Source organism: Callorhinus ursinus, unplaced genomic scaffold, assembly GCF_003265705.2.
Source record: "Callorhinus ursinus isolate GAN/ISIS: 27379988/994484 unplaced genomic scaffold, GSC_fseal_2.0 scaffold25, whole genome shotgun sequence".
Lineage (NCBI taxonomy): Eukaryota > Metazoa > Chordata > Mammalia > Carnivora > Otariidae > Callorhinus > Callorhinus ursinus.
The window spans coordinates 4878658-4893537 of record NW_027397087.1 but is presented as its reverse complement, the minus strand read 5'-3'; positions in this window follow the sequence as shown (position 1 = coordinate 4893537).

Here is a 14880-nt window from a genome sequence, read left to right as displayed (position 1 = left end):
TCTTTGGGGTTTGTTTATAGACCAGGATATGGTCTATCTTGGTATGTATTCTGTGGACACTTGAAAAGAATGTGTGTTCTGCTGTTGTGGGATGGAATGTTCTATAAATGTTGATTAGATCTTAGTAGTTGATGGTGGTGTTGAGTTCTTCTATATCCTTGCTCATTTCTGCCAAGTAGTTTTATCAGTTATTAAGAGTGTTTATGTCTCTCACTATAATTTTGGATTTATCCTTCCTTTTAGTTCTATCAGTTTTTCCTTCACATATTTTCTAGCTCTCTTGTTAAGTGTATACACTTTTAGGATTGCTGTGTCTTCTTAGTAAATTAACTCGTTGTTATTATTATTATTATTTTAAAGAGAGAGAGGGAGAAGGAATAGAGGGAGAGGGAGAGAGAGAATCTTAAGCAGGCTCCACGCCCAGGGCAGAGCCCCACATGGGGCTCGACCTCACAACACTGAGATCATGACCTGAGCAAAAATCAAGAGTCAGACACTTAACTGAGTGAGCCATCCAGGCACCCCCAGCTGGTCATGTTTTTTAACTCAGTCTGCCAATCTCTGTTTTTTAATGGTTGTATTTACACCATTTATGTTAATGGAATTATTGATATGTTTGGGAGTACATCTGCCTTTTTTGTTATATGTTTGCTCTCTTTATCTTTTATTTTGTTTTGTTTTACCTGCCTTTCTATAAATTGCTTGAATATATTTTATAATTAAATTTTCATCTATTTATAGTGTTTTTGAATGTATCTCTATAGCTTTTATAGTAGTTGCTTTGATATTAAATTATATATAAATGTAGATGTATAGATATAGATAGATGGTAGATAGATTGATAGATAGATATCAGTATCCTGATGCTATCATTTTATCAGTTTGAATGAAATGTAGAAAACTTTTCTCCTTTATATCACTTTATTTTCCACCATTTATAACATCATAGTCTTAAATGTTTCATCTACTTGCGTTTAGAACTACATCAGACATTGTTACAACTTTTGCTTAAGCTGTCAAACATAATTTAGAATTCTCGAGAGAAGGAAAGTCTGTTATATTTACTCATATTTTTACTTGCTGTATTTATTCTTCCAGCTATTCCAGGATTCCTTCCTTTAGTTTTTACTATTTAAGGAACTCCTTTAGCCATCCTTTTAGGGTAGGTCTGCTGTCCTCAAATTCTCTTAATTTTCTTTAACCTGAGAATATCTTGATTTCCTTTTCATTCCTGAAGAATATTCTTGCTGGTAAAGGATTTTGTGTGGACAATTTTTTTTCTTTTTAGGTACTTGAAAAATGTTATGCCGTTTTCTTCTGGCCATTGTATTTTCTGATGAGAAACCACTCTAATTATTTCTCCTTTATAGGAAAGATAAAGTGTCTTTTTTCTCTCATTGCTTCAAGATATTTTCTTTTAGTTTAGTTTTCACAAGTTTGATTGTCCTGTGTCTTGGTGTGGATTTCTGTGGATCTATCCTATGGAGAATTCATTCAGGTTCTGGAATATATGGTTTATGTTTTTTGCTAAATTTGGTTCTTTGAGTACTTTTTCAGCATTGCTTTTTTTCCCATTCCTTCAGAGACACTAACTACATGGATATTAGATCTTTTGTTATAGTCACACAGATCCCTGAGGATTTGTTCCTTGTTTTGTTTTATTTTGGTTTTCAATCTATTTTCTCTTTGTTGTTTAGAATAAATAATTTTTGTTTTTCCATCTTCACATTCACTGATTCTGTTGTCCCCTCCATTCTGCTATAGAGTTCAACCATTGAGTTTTTTAGTTGTATTGTATTTTTCACTTCTAAAATTTGTTTGCTTTCTTTTTTTATTTTCTATTTTTTTTGGTGTGATATTTTCTCATTTATTTCAAGTGTGCTCAGAATTGTTCATGAAGCACTTTTACAATGATTGCTTTAAAATCTTTGTCAGGTAATGCTAATATCTGTTTTCTAGATGTCATCTATTGCCTTTTTTTTCCCCCATTCAGTTTGAGATCTTTCTGGTTTTGGGTATCACAAATGATTTTCAGTTGAAATCTTGGCATTTTAGATATTATGTTATGAGACCCTGGATCTTATTTAAATGTCTGTTTTAGGTAGCTTCATGGCAGGGAAAGGAGAAGCACTGCCTTGTTACTTTCAGGTTGAGGCAGAAGTTCATGTTCCCTGCTCGGCCTCTATTGATACCCAACATGAGAGCTTTTTATTATTTCTGGGTGAAGGTAAGAATTCTGGCTCCCTACAATACTTCCATTGGCTTCCATGGCTCAGAGGGGTAGGAGTACCTCCCTTATTTATCCCCAAGTGGCCTTCCCTCAGATCATGAAGTGGGTGGCCTCACTAGCACTGGGCTGTGGTGAAAGTCCTAGTTCCCTATTAGGCCTTCTCTGACATCATCCCAGCAGGGAGCAGAGAGGGCCACCCCATCACTATGGTGATAAAGGTTGGATGTCCAGGATTCCCACTACATGGTCTCTCCACTGACACTGGGGAAGGGCAGTGGTGGCTCATTGCTATGTGGCAGGGATGGAAGTTTTGATGCCCTACTTGGACTTCTCTCACAATACCACAGTATGAGGGTTGGAATAACTCATTACAGCTCAGCTAGATTAGCAGTTTAGGATCCCCACTTAGCCTTTGCTAATGTGGGTGAGGATGGGGCTACAGAAAAAAACTAGAGCAGTTATTTTCTAAAAATTTTCATTCGTAGAGGGTTACCCTTTTCTGGGCTTTGGCTAGGGACAGTTAGGCATTGTTGGTTCTTTTTCTCTTTGTGCCTATTGGTATTTCTGGTATTGCCTGCCTCTTCAGCAACAAGTCTGGTATATATGAAGCAAAAAAGAAAAAAACAGAACTCACCACCGTGTTGTTTTTTGCATTCTAAGGTCTCTAGTACTCTAGTCTTTTCCTCTCTACCTTTCAGAGATTTTGTGTTTGTTTTATATATCATATTCAGAGTTTTTACTTGTACCTAGTAAGCAGAATAGGGAAAAGTATGTCTACTCTATTGTCACGGAGGTAAAAAAACTTCCTGTTTAGTTTTCTTTTTTCTTAAAGAAAGTGTCAAACTTTTTTCCAGAGTGGCAGTTTTACCATCTATATTCTTACTAGCAAGTATGAGAGAGCTGGTTTCTGTACACCCTTTTCAGTTTTTGATGTTGTCACTATTGCTTATTGCAGCTGTACTAATAGATGTTTAGGGATATCTCATCATGGTCTTAATTTGAATTTCCTTGATGGCTAGTGATGTTGAGCATCAATGAAATGTCTCATCATGTCTTTTGCCCTTTTTCTATGCAATTCTGATTTAGCTTACTCAGATTACTAGAAGGGTAAGTTTTCACAATTATTAGGCTAAGTACTCTCAACATTGCTGAGAAATAGAGAAGTGAGAATGTTGGTAGGCAACAATATCATTTATTATCTACAACAGAATTTCTCAACTTTGGCACTGTGGAAATCATTGATATTTTGGATTGGACAACTTTGTTGTGGGGAATTTTCCTATGCATTATAGAATATTTAGCAGCATTCCTGGGCTTTATCCATTAGCTAGCAAATGCCCTCACTCCCTTCCCTGTTTTGACAACCAAAAGTGTCTACAGACATTGCCATATGTCCCCTAGGGATACAATTACCCTCAGTTGAGAACAACTGATCTATACTCACTTTAACCAATATTAGTGGGAGAAGAAAATATGTATGTATTAAAGTCAGGATCTTTCAAGTAGATAGGTTCAAGTTGGCTCTTTTACACGTTAACTCATTTTTTAAAATTTCTATACTGATTTCTTCTGTGGTGTAACATCCTCACTCCACCAGCAAGACTGTTGCACACCACCCTGTGCCTCTTTTACTCCTCCAACTATTCCCCAGGCCTTCCTTCAAGTTGGTGTTTTGTAGACCACATGTGGTTCTGCCTATAATTACTATTTATCTCATTTACGTGTGATTTTCCTCATTAAAATGTCATTATCACAAATGGACGCCCCTTAGGGTGGCATGAAAATGTTCATGAGCAGTTCAATCTTCACTGAAACTTTAATTCTACTTGACAAAGCTCCTACTGTGTTCTTGGCTGACTTAAGGTTTGTGACTTAAAAAAATGCTTTGCCTTCCACAGTTTCATTTGCTTCTTCCCACTGCTTTGTCCATCTCTCCATAATTTCTTGCTGACTTTACAGTTTCTCCTGACTATATCTTAACTCATCTGAATTCCTCTCTGGTTAGTACTGCCCAAGCAGAATTATTTATACAAAAGAAGTGCCAGGCTATAATATAAATCATCCCTCTTTGAAGGCAAAGATTTATATCAATGTGATGACAAGAAATTATCTTGTTTTCTGAAATAAAAATGAATAAAAATGGAAATGTGAGCCATTTATGAGGAGTACAATAGAAATTGAGATCCTACAGACACAAATATCTAAGGAAAAGAACTTGCTTAATACATAAGGAAATCTGGCCAGTTGGTAGAGCATGAGGCTCTTGATCTCAGGGATGTGAGTTGAAGCCCCATTTGGGCTTGGCTTTTACTTAAAATAAGGAAATCTGGCCAGAGTGACTCTATTTTATTCATATAAATGGACAGATAGGCATAACATGTTAACAATGTGTATCTTTGCTATGCAACATTCCTTAATGTGGGCCTGGACTGCAAGGACCAAAAAAAAAAAATGATTATGTTAGATTTCATTATTTGTATTACCTTAAATACAATACTTAGGAGAACCAAGAATCTGAAGTCATAATATTGGCCTTCCTTTTTCTTTTTCATTTCTAGGATTGGTTGAGTAAATGTATCACCTTTTACTAGGAACTCAGCCTGGGATAATACAAATATACCTTCCTAAAGATACTTCAGTCAGAATTAACTCCTTCTGTGCTGAGTAGTTCACCTGAGTTATAGTATAGAAAGCATTGATACAGTGTGATTCAACCACTTATGGATTATCAGTTTTGAAATTTTCAAAAGATATGAACATCTCTGATAATTTCTGAATGTGTTTTTTTAATTTCAATATTCAATTCCAATATTTCACTAATTCAAGGAAATCTGTATGTGTTTGAGGATTATTTTTTTGTTAACTACAGAAATTGAAGGAATATTTTGCCATCCAAAATTTAGTGGTTGTTGAGATGTTTGAAGCAACTGTGTACAGGCAAAAGTTAGAAGACCTTTCTAAAAGGTGTTTAAAAGGTTTTGACTTTTTTTTTTTTAAAGATTTTATTCATTTATTTGTCAGAGAGAGAGAGAGAGAAAGAGAGAGCATAAGCAGGGGAGCGGCAGGCAGAGGGAGAAGCAGACTCCCCACTGAATAGGGAGCCTGATGTGGGGCTCGATCCCAGGACCCTGGGATCATGACCTAAGCTGAAGGCAGACCTTAACTGGCTGAGCCACCCAGGCATCCCTTGACTTTTTTTTTTTTTTAAGATGATTGATTTCACATTGGAATTGAGTGGAAGCTTAAGCCAGCTCTTCCAAACAAATTATTGCGTATTGGTGAGCCACATGGTTTTAGGAATTTGACAAGTTGCAAGGTTTTCTTCAACATGTGACACTAGAAAATATGACACCCCAAAACCAACTTGCATGATGTAGTTTTCTCAAAACATCTTACAACTTAAAAATGCACTGTTTCAGCATGCTTCAAAACCTCTTTTTAAAAGTATCAGTTTTTAATGACAACTATTGAGTTTGAGGATTAGTCATATCTTTTGCTATTGCTATTTTTTTTTTAGTCATTGCTAACCTTTTGTTTACAACTGTGCCCATTAGCATATCCAATTAGAAGAAAAGTTTAAAAAAAAGTAGGAGATTTGAGCTACTCCATTTTATTATTTTTCTAACATCCCTAGTCAATTTGCAATAGGATATAGTATAGCCTAAGATCAAATCACCAATTTGTAGCACATGTGGATTTTATATTATATTTTGAGTGACCTAGAATCAGCATAAGTGAACTAAACCAGTGTGGATGTACATGCTATTATAATATTTTCCCTTCATATGCTTAGCAGCATCAATAAAATGATTAAGGACATCAACTAAAACAGGTTTATTAGGTTCTTAAAAAAAGGAGTTAAAAAAACATTTTTAGAAATAAAAGTCTGTACACTATACAACAGAGGACTGGCCTTCTATCGAAATCTTTGAGTTGTTAAAGAATGTATAAATGTTGTGTAGAAAAATAATCTTTTTTAAGATTAAAATTATAACTGGCATATGTGTGTTACATATGTATCTGTGTATATCTGTGTATATCTGTATCTACCTATATTTTAGTTTCTGTATTAAAAATATATGTTAATTGTGACAAATTTAAAATTATATATCTAAGTCAAAGTTAAAATAAAAAATCACCTTTTGTTTATATGAGAGAAAAGGAATTGATTTCTTGAGCTTTCTTCTTGGGGAGGTAAGAAAAAAAAAGACACTTTAAAATTAAATAAATGAATTTTAAAGAATTTAAACAGCTGTTTAAAGTATAAGTTCATTTAAAGAATTCTTTGAAATATTTCTTATGGTTATAATATAGAAAAAGAAGATGAAAACTCCCAATTAAGAGTAACTTTACATTAATATTGTTGATTTATTTATTTAAATGTAAAAGTAAATGCTTATGTATATTTTTACAGATATTTTCCAGTTTCTCTATTCCCCATTGCTTTCTGCATCCTGTTTCTTCCTTTGGGTTCAACTTCTTTTGTTTTCTTTTTTTCTTGTGTGTGTGTGTGTGTGTGTGTGTGTGTGTGTGTGTGTGCGCGCGCTTCATAGTTCTTTTATTAAGGGGCTTGGAGTCATCAACTATTTCAATTTTTATTTTAAATCATCTTAAATAGGATTTTTGTTTTAAATGATAGTATAGATGAGTATTCAATTCTGTTGCTATTTCCCCTCACATTTACATTAAGTTCTATTTGGTTCTTTTAAGGCAACAACTTCTTTTATCTCAGATTTTATTTACTTATTTATTTTCTGTGCTTTCTATTTTTTCTTATATATCTCAATCATTTCAGGTGTATTTATTTTACAGTTTAATTAAAATTATCATCTTAAGTTTTTGGAGGCAAATCCTCTTATTGTGACTGTTGGTTCTATTTCATAGTATATCATTTCCTTTTGTGTTTTTTAATTTTGGAATTTTAGGCAACCCTGTCAGGACCCTTTCACTCTTGAGAGCTTTTTCTGTGTCTTCACTTAATAAACTTCTATCACTTTAAAATTTTTTTTTTTTGGAGTTTTAGCCAATTTCTGAAGAGGACTTTCATTTCCTGGGAGTCTACTGCCCCCAGAGTTATTGAAAGTTGGCTACAATGAAATTTCCTAGATGAGTTTCAGATTTCATCAGTCTTACATTTTGTCCATATAAAACCTAATTCCGCAGTTCCAGATAGTGTCCATAGGCCTGGAGTTGGGATTCTTAAAGAAAGCCATCAGGTCTGATTGTAGCACATCACTATCTTATCCTATCCTATCATCTTATCTTATCTTGGCCCGAATCTTATTCCTTAATCTGGGTGGATATTAAAAATTCAAGAGCCTACCCATCAGGGTTTATACCAGTCTGACATCATTCTGGGACTATAGAATTTTCCATTCACAAGTTTACTATTCTAGCTTTCTTTCTTCTTTTTTTTTTCTACTCCTGAAAATTTCCTTTTCTTTCATGTGCTATTATGTACTTTAAGTTTTTTTCATTGTATTTTTTGGTCCATAGTCTCCTTGAGTTAATTTGTTAATCATACAACTTTTACACTTCTTTTAGTGGACACCTTAGAGATTATGAAATGTATGTTTGACTTATTGAAATATAATACATATTATTACTTTTAATTCTTTTAAAATAACATAGAAGCCTAGAGCATATAATATCCATTTATCATCCTCTGACCTTTTACATTATTGTTATCATGCATTTTAGCTATTTTTTAAACTTAAAAATATATCACTGCTAATGTCTTTTACAATAAGTGTATTTTTTATTTTTACCCACATATTTATATTTTTCAGTATTCTTTTTCCTCCTACATTTCACTGCTTACATTTGGGATCATTTTTCTTTGGCTTGAAGGACTCTTATGTTATATTATTATAGGCCTTTTGCAAACCAATTGCTTTAGTTTTCCTTTGTTTGATGACATCTTTATTTTATCCTCACTGTTGAAAAATATTATTGGTTGATACAGAATTTTATTTTTTTCAGCACTTTAAAGATTTCTTTCCATTGTCTTCTAGCATATATTATTTCTGTTAAGAAATCAGCTGATAGTCTGATTGTCCTAATGTCTTCTTTCCTCTGGCTGTCCCTTGAATATTGTCTTAGATGTTTAGCAATTATATTGTGATGTGCCTAGATAAATGGAGTTTTTTTGGTATTATTCTGCTTGGTTAGATTTCATGCATCTGATAATTAATCTCTCCCACTAGTCTGGAAAATTCTTCTGCTTTCTCTCTTCATATATTGATTTGCCCCATTTTTTCTATACTGTCTTTCTGGAGCTCCACGTTCACACAGAATAGAAACTTTGACCATGTTCTACATTTTCCTTTTGCTTCTTTCTTTCTTCCTTCTTTTCTTTCTTTCCTTTTCTCTTCTATTCTTTTTTCCTTTCATCCTTACTTCTCTTTGTACTTTAACTTCAGTGTTTTCTGTTGACTTAAGTCTTCTAACTCACTAATTCTGTCTTCACTTGTGTCTAGTCTACTAAATCTTTGATTGTATTCTTAATTCAGATGTTGTATTTTCATTTCCAGAATACCTACTTGATTCTTTTATATAAGTTCCAGTCTTTAATTATTTTGTTTCTCATCTTTTTACTTATTCTTATTTTTTGCCTGTTTTTTAGATTTATTAATGGTAGTTATTGTAAAGTTTGTCTCAGCTACTTCAAAATATGGATCATTTATAGGTCTGCTTTGTTTGTGATTTTATTATATGCCAAACATTATATATTTAAAATTCATACATCCTCTAGATGACTTTTTTTTTCCCACCAGAAAGGATTAAATGTTTCCTCTGTCAAGAATATAGAATGTAGGGTATGGTAGAGTTGGAAGGTTTATCATTTCAATACAGTCAGGGATTAGGTTGTGTCGAGGGTGGGTTTCAATTTTGGTAACACCAAATCCATGCTGGGTCATCCTGATTCCTAGAGCATGGCCACAAGGGATTTCAAGTGAGAGTCTGATGTATCTTTGTGTCTTCAGTTCTGAAAAACTACAGGAATTATATCTATCCAACAGAGGTTTAACTTAGCTCTTTAGTCCCACACTTCATAGAACTTCAAAATTTGCTCTTGAGACGGAAACCAACCTTAGATTTGATGCCCTTGAGTCTCCAATTTTATCATTCTAGCCCACAAATGCCAAAGTATCAGTTGCTTTTTCTATATCTCAGCAGCAACCTTCTGCCAGGTCCAGGCCTGGATTCTCAGCCTCCAACTACCCTCAACATTGATGTATCCTTAGGAGAAAAGTAACTGAAGATTCTTAAACTTAGTATCAGTTCACAACTCCTGGGATTTTGCCTCTTATTTGCTTTTTTCCTTCTTCTTCTTTTTTAAATTGGGTCTCATCCTCCTGATTAGTCTTTGTTTTCTAGGCCCCATGAAACTAGAGGATATTTCACTCTTTCCACAGATTTCAGTTTTGCTCTTTTGTCTTCCACTGAACCTCAGAATTTAAAAAATGCCTTGTATAGAAGGAAATGACCTTTTGTTTAAGGCCCCAGAGATCTCTCTAGTTTTGTCATTGTAGCCTCTGTACCGTCAGTGGCCCTGCAGTTATACCACACCCTGGTTCTCAACCTCTAGCCTGTACCTAGAATCAGCAGATACTATGGGGAAAATCAGCTACCAGCTCACCTTACTTTTGGCCCCTCTCTGGAAATTTAGTCCTTCTAGTTGTTATTGCTTCCATAGTTCTCTGATGCTTAAAAATTTTTTTTTATGTAATGTTGTCAGCTTTTCTAATTGTTATGGACATAAATACTGGCCTATTACATCTCAACTGGAAGCAGAAGTCAGCTTTTCTTCAATATATTTCATCCCTGTCATTTGGTATGTTTGTAGAAAGAGAAGAATCTGTTTAGGTGTGTTATTATTAACATTATTATGACCAAATATTTTTGTTGAAAGTTTAAGCTAGGTAATTTACTTAATGCTTAATATTGTCTTCCACATTTGATTCTTAAACACCATTATTAAAGTCATTTTATAGATAAGGAAAATTGAGGCTTTTGAGCTTTCATCCCAATGTCAAACAATTAATGATTGGGATTTTAATTCAGACAACTAAACCATACTGCCTCCTACCAAACTGTAATAGGGTAAAGGACATTATTGCTTTATGTCATTTTCTAAATCTTTTATATGCATTTGATTTTCCACTCCCAAATAGGGTAAATTACAAAGCTGTTGTTACCAAGTTTATAGCTGAACTAATACCACCCATATTTTAGGCACTTGAAAATATATTGGCATGTCATATCAGTAACATGTACAATCTAAGCATATGTGTAGCAAAATTCCTGATACAAATGCTTTGAGTATTTAGAAAATTGACCCAACACGTGGCATTGTCTACTAAGTCTCTGTTCATGCTGATTTCTGATGTTTTTGCAGAATATTGTGTTAGTCTTTAGGGCTAATGAGTTTGGCTTAATTTCTTTACCCCTCTCAGCCAAGTCTTTCCACAGTGTGTCTTCTCCCATGGGGTCCTTGCTAATAAATATTTTAATTGAACTTCTTTATTAAAATGAGTGTCTATATGATCATCTAGATACCCTACAGATGTGAGGAGAGATTATGAGTTCAAATGAGATTGGGGTAGGTGGATCCAGGTTTGATCCTGATACTGCATTATGATAAACTCTGATAATAAGGGAGTCCAAGTTCACACAAGATTAGTAAACATAATAAAATGAAACTTTAAGTACTTGCTAAGTTTGTTTTCAGTAAATCATCGATATTTATTAAGCATAAAAGATTGGCACAATCTCAAAGCACAGGTGGCAGAATGCTGTTAACCACGTATTAATTTCAATTACTATGTAACTTCATTATTCACTAAATTCATTGAGTCAGGTAGGAGATTGTCTAGTTTGTTGTCCCCTAAAGAATTATTTTCATTTACATTTTATAAATAAAATCATAAAAGGTAAAATTTTGGCTTCCATTTCTATTTAGAATAGCATTTTCCCTTGTTTCTTTGTCTTTTCCCAAATAGTCACAACTATTCACAATTAATTTTATTTTGAATAGTGTTTATCCCTTTATAATTTTTTAAAATTTTATGTGACTTTATAATTATTTGTATAACTCTGTGTAAGTTGCTAAAGAATACTTGCTTAACAAATCAAAATTTTAAAAAAGAACAAAACCTCCTTAAAGGAAATTTCTAGGTCTTATACTTCTCAAAGATTTTCTTACAATATTCATTCTCTACATGTAATTAAAATCTAAATAGCATTTAAACATTCTTATATTAAGATTCTGCATTTAATTCAAACCTTGCAATAGCCATGGCTGTCAAAGATTTCATATTCTAAGACAAGGACAAAATAGTCATAGATTAATTCTAATACTTTCCTTTATTCCTAAACTGAAAGCAGGTATCATTATTATAGCTTTGGAAAAGGAAGTTGAGAGCTCTCTTAATTTAAATGACATCTCATTTGGTGAAGAATTTGAAACTTGGGGTACTAAATGATGAAAGAAAAGAAAGGAATAAATTGTATTGGTATGAAGTAAACCAAGACAGCTCTCTTGTTGGGAAAATACAAGGGACAATCTAAAGGCAATTCAGTTATCTCTAGAAAAGAGGTGTGAATCACAAATTGATGAAGATTATATGTGCTTCCATTAATAGTTTTATTTAAAGCAATAATAAATTCTTTTTAATCATTATCACTTTGGCCAGCAAATTAATATGTAAATAAAAATGCCCATCAAAGTCTTATCAAGCCTTAAGAATATTGGAGTTTATGGTTAATTTTATTTGTACCCCATGTTTGCCCATTAGACAGAATACAACCATTAAAGTAAATTGGGAACATATACCATTTAATATTTGAGTCTGTTAAATTGTCCCATTTTAATCTGCTTAAACCAAATTTTCTCAGATTTACCTTGAGTCACAATAGGAATACTTTTTTACATTGTGAGTTTCTCATGTGCCTTTAAACGTCAGCTACAATTCCTCCTCATCCACACCTGGCTCCAATCACCTTTTAAGCTGGCTAAAAGAATAGTAATAATAACAATAACAATAATAATAAATTAAATATCCATGAAAACTGCATAGCTTGGTTTCCTAAATTTCTTTTACTCCCAGAATGTGTTCTGTCTCCATTCTTAGTTTGGGAGAGGAAGTGTAATTCCTAAGTGCTTCTGCTTCTCCAGTCATTACTTTCCCATCTTTAAAGGAGGGACCTATTCTTGGGACTTATTTTGCGAAATAAAACATTTGGGAATATTTCAGTCCATTATAGAATTTGAACCATGAAAACAAATAAGCCAGATAAATTTCCCTTTCAGAAGTTTTCTTGGGTCCTCATGCAAATATTCCTAACTCTTTCCTTTTCAAGCGACCTTTGGGTCACAAAGGATTCTTTACCCTTCCTCCTGGGGTAACAGCTGTCTACTGCTTTAAATTTACATGATTGTATTGTCGCATAATTCTTCCTAAAATTAAGAGAGATTGCACAATGGTGATTTTCTGTCTCCACAGATATGTGGCTAGCCACAGTTAAATGGTGGATGTGTTTCAGTAAAAATAAGTAAGTAAGCAAATAAATAATCGCTTTTTCCTCCTGCCCTCAATCCACACAAATCAAATCTGTGCTAGCAATTTTGTGAGGCTCAAGGAATAGGGTTAAATGAAGTACAAGACCTATGCACAAGAAACTTACAGTATAAATGTTGACAGGTTACCATATATTTCTGTAAATGTTGGCTGGGGAGAAAGTAAATTCGAGTCCCAGTGCCACATTAAAGGTGCTGTTTATTTTCTATGTGGTTTCAAGTTAGTCTCCCCTGCCCAGAGGCAGCAATAGGGGACTTGCTGTTGAACTATTTCATACCCACAAGTCATGTTTTACCAAAATGGTATGCATGCATACATTGTACTTTGATTTCTGTTCTCTTTTACTATCAAAGCTCTGAATGTAAGTATTGCCTCCAATTAACCAATTATTTGGGCAGTAAAGAGGAATTTCATTAGAAAGGCTTTTCACAGAAGTAAATCCCAAGTCTAATATGTGGAGAGCCAGGTAAAATGTGAAATACCCCAGGACCAAAGTCAGTAGACATGGCTATAGACCACTTTGCCATGAAGTGGGGGTGAGTCTATGGTTTGCTGGTTCTCTTTTTCTCATTGGAAATATAAAAGGTACCTCTCAGACATTCTGAGAATACTAATTTCAAGCATCATTTACAACAGCAGACATTGCCATTAGAATATAGGTTTTCTCCCTTGTAAATGGAAATTTTAGAATCAGATCCAGTTAGAGGAACAGAATCCTGGGAGGAAAGCCTTCCGGAATCTCTTCCTATTGAGCTTGGCCTTCATCAGTGTAGATGTTGCCTATGGGGGCCTTCTGGGTCCAAGACGAGTTGGTAAGGATCTGCAAAGATGAGCTTCATATTTCTTTCTACAGGGAAGAACCTCTAATGGAATATATTTGAATTTAGTTAACCATATTTACCCTGTAGAAATTTTAATTTTTTGTTCCATAGTTTAGGAAAAGAAATCTTAGAGAAATATGTCAAAAAATTAACTGTTAATTTCAGTGTTGGCTAGTAGTCATAAAAATTCATTTTTCAATTTTTATGTGCATATATATTTTCTCAATAAGTCAAATATGAAGGACAGATACTTCCACATTTTAATTTAGATGCTTTTTTAATTCAAAAGAGGGATTGGAGAGTTATTGTTGATTAACAGAGCAAGAAAAACATAAGGTTGAAGAATTAGAATAAATGGAGGTAGACTTTTTCTTTCTATCCAGAATATAAAATCTTTCTTCTCCTGTTTCTCTTTTTCTTTCTCTCAATCTCTCTCTTTCTCTTTCTTGTCTTTCTCTCTTATTTTCCCAGAATACTAGAGTGCTAGAAATCCTTATGTTGGTACTAATAACATTATAAAATATACATATGTGTGAAGACTACATAACCATGTTTCCAAGCAGAGATTGATTGAGTGCCACTGCAGTAGTTGGATTTGATGTGTTGAATGTTTATATTTTTTAATCTTTTATTAAATGCAGTGAATATTATCATTTCTGCTATTATTATTTGCAGTGTCTCATGGTCTTGAAATGGCTTGAGAGATTAGCCTTTGCTTTATCTATTAAAAAATATTCTCTAAGCAAAGTCATTATTGAAAATATGTTTCAAGGGAAAGGCATTTATCCCATTTAGGGAATTTGATCAGGTACTTAAAAAACCACTCAGTGTTAATTTGTTTACAGGTAATCAATATGGTAATTGCAACTAATGCTATCATTTATTTCCTCACATGTAATAAAACTTTTTTTTAAAAAACTTTTATTCTAAGGACTACTTATTATAGACTATTTACTATTTAGACTGCCCTACTGTCCTGTGCCATTTTATTTTTTCCCAGTGAGTGCAGTTCTCATATACATGGAAATTATGTAACTGGTCATTTAGTTACAGTTTAAGAGATATTCATCTTATTAATATTCTCTATTTAGTGGTTGTCAATATTGTTGTTATTTTACCTGTGTTCATCCACTACATTCAGTAACATACATTCACACACACACACACACACACACACACACACACACACACACGCCTTCCTTCCAAGGAGCTTTAAGTACTTCCTTCACATATCCTTCCCCCCTTG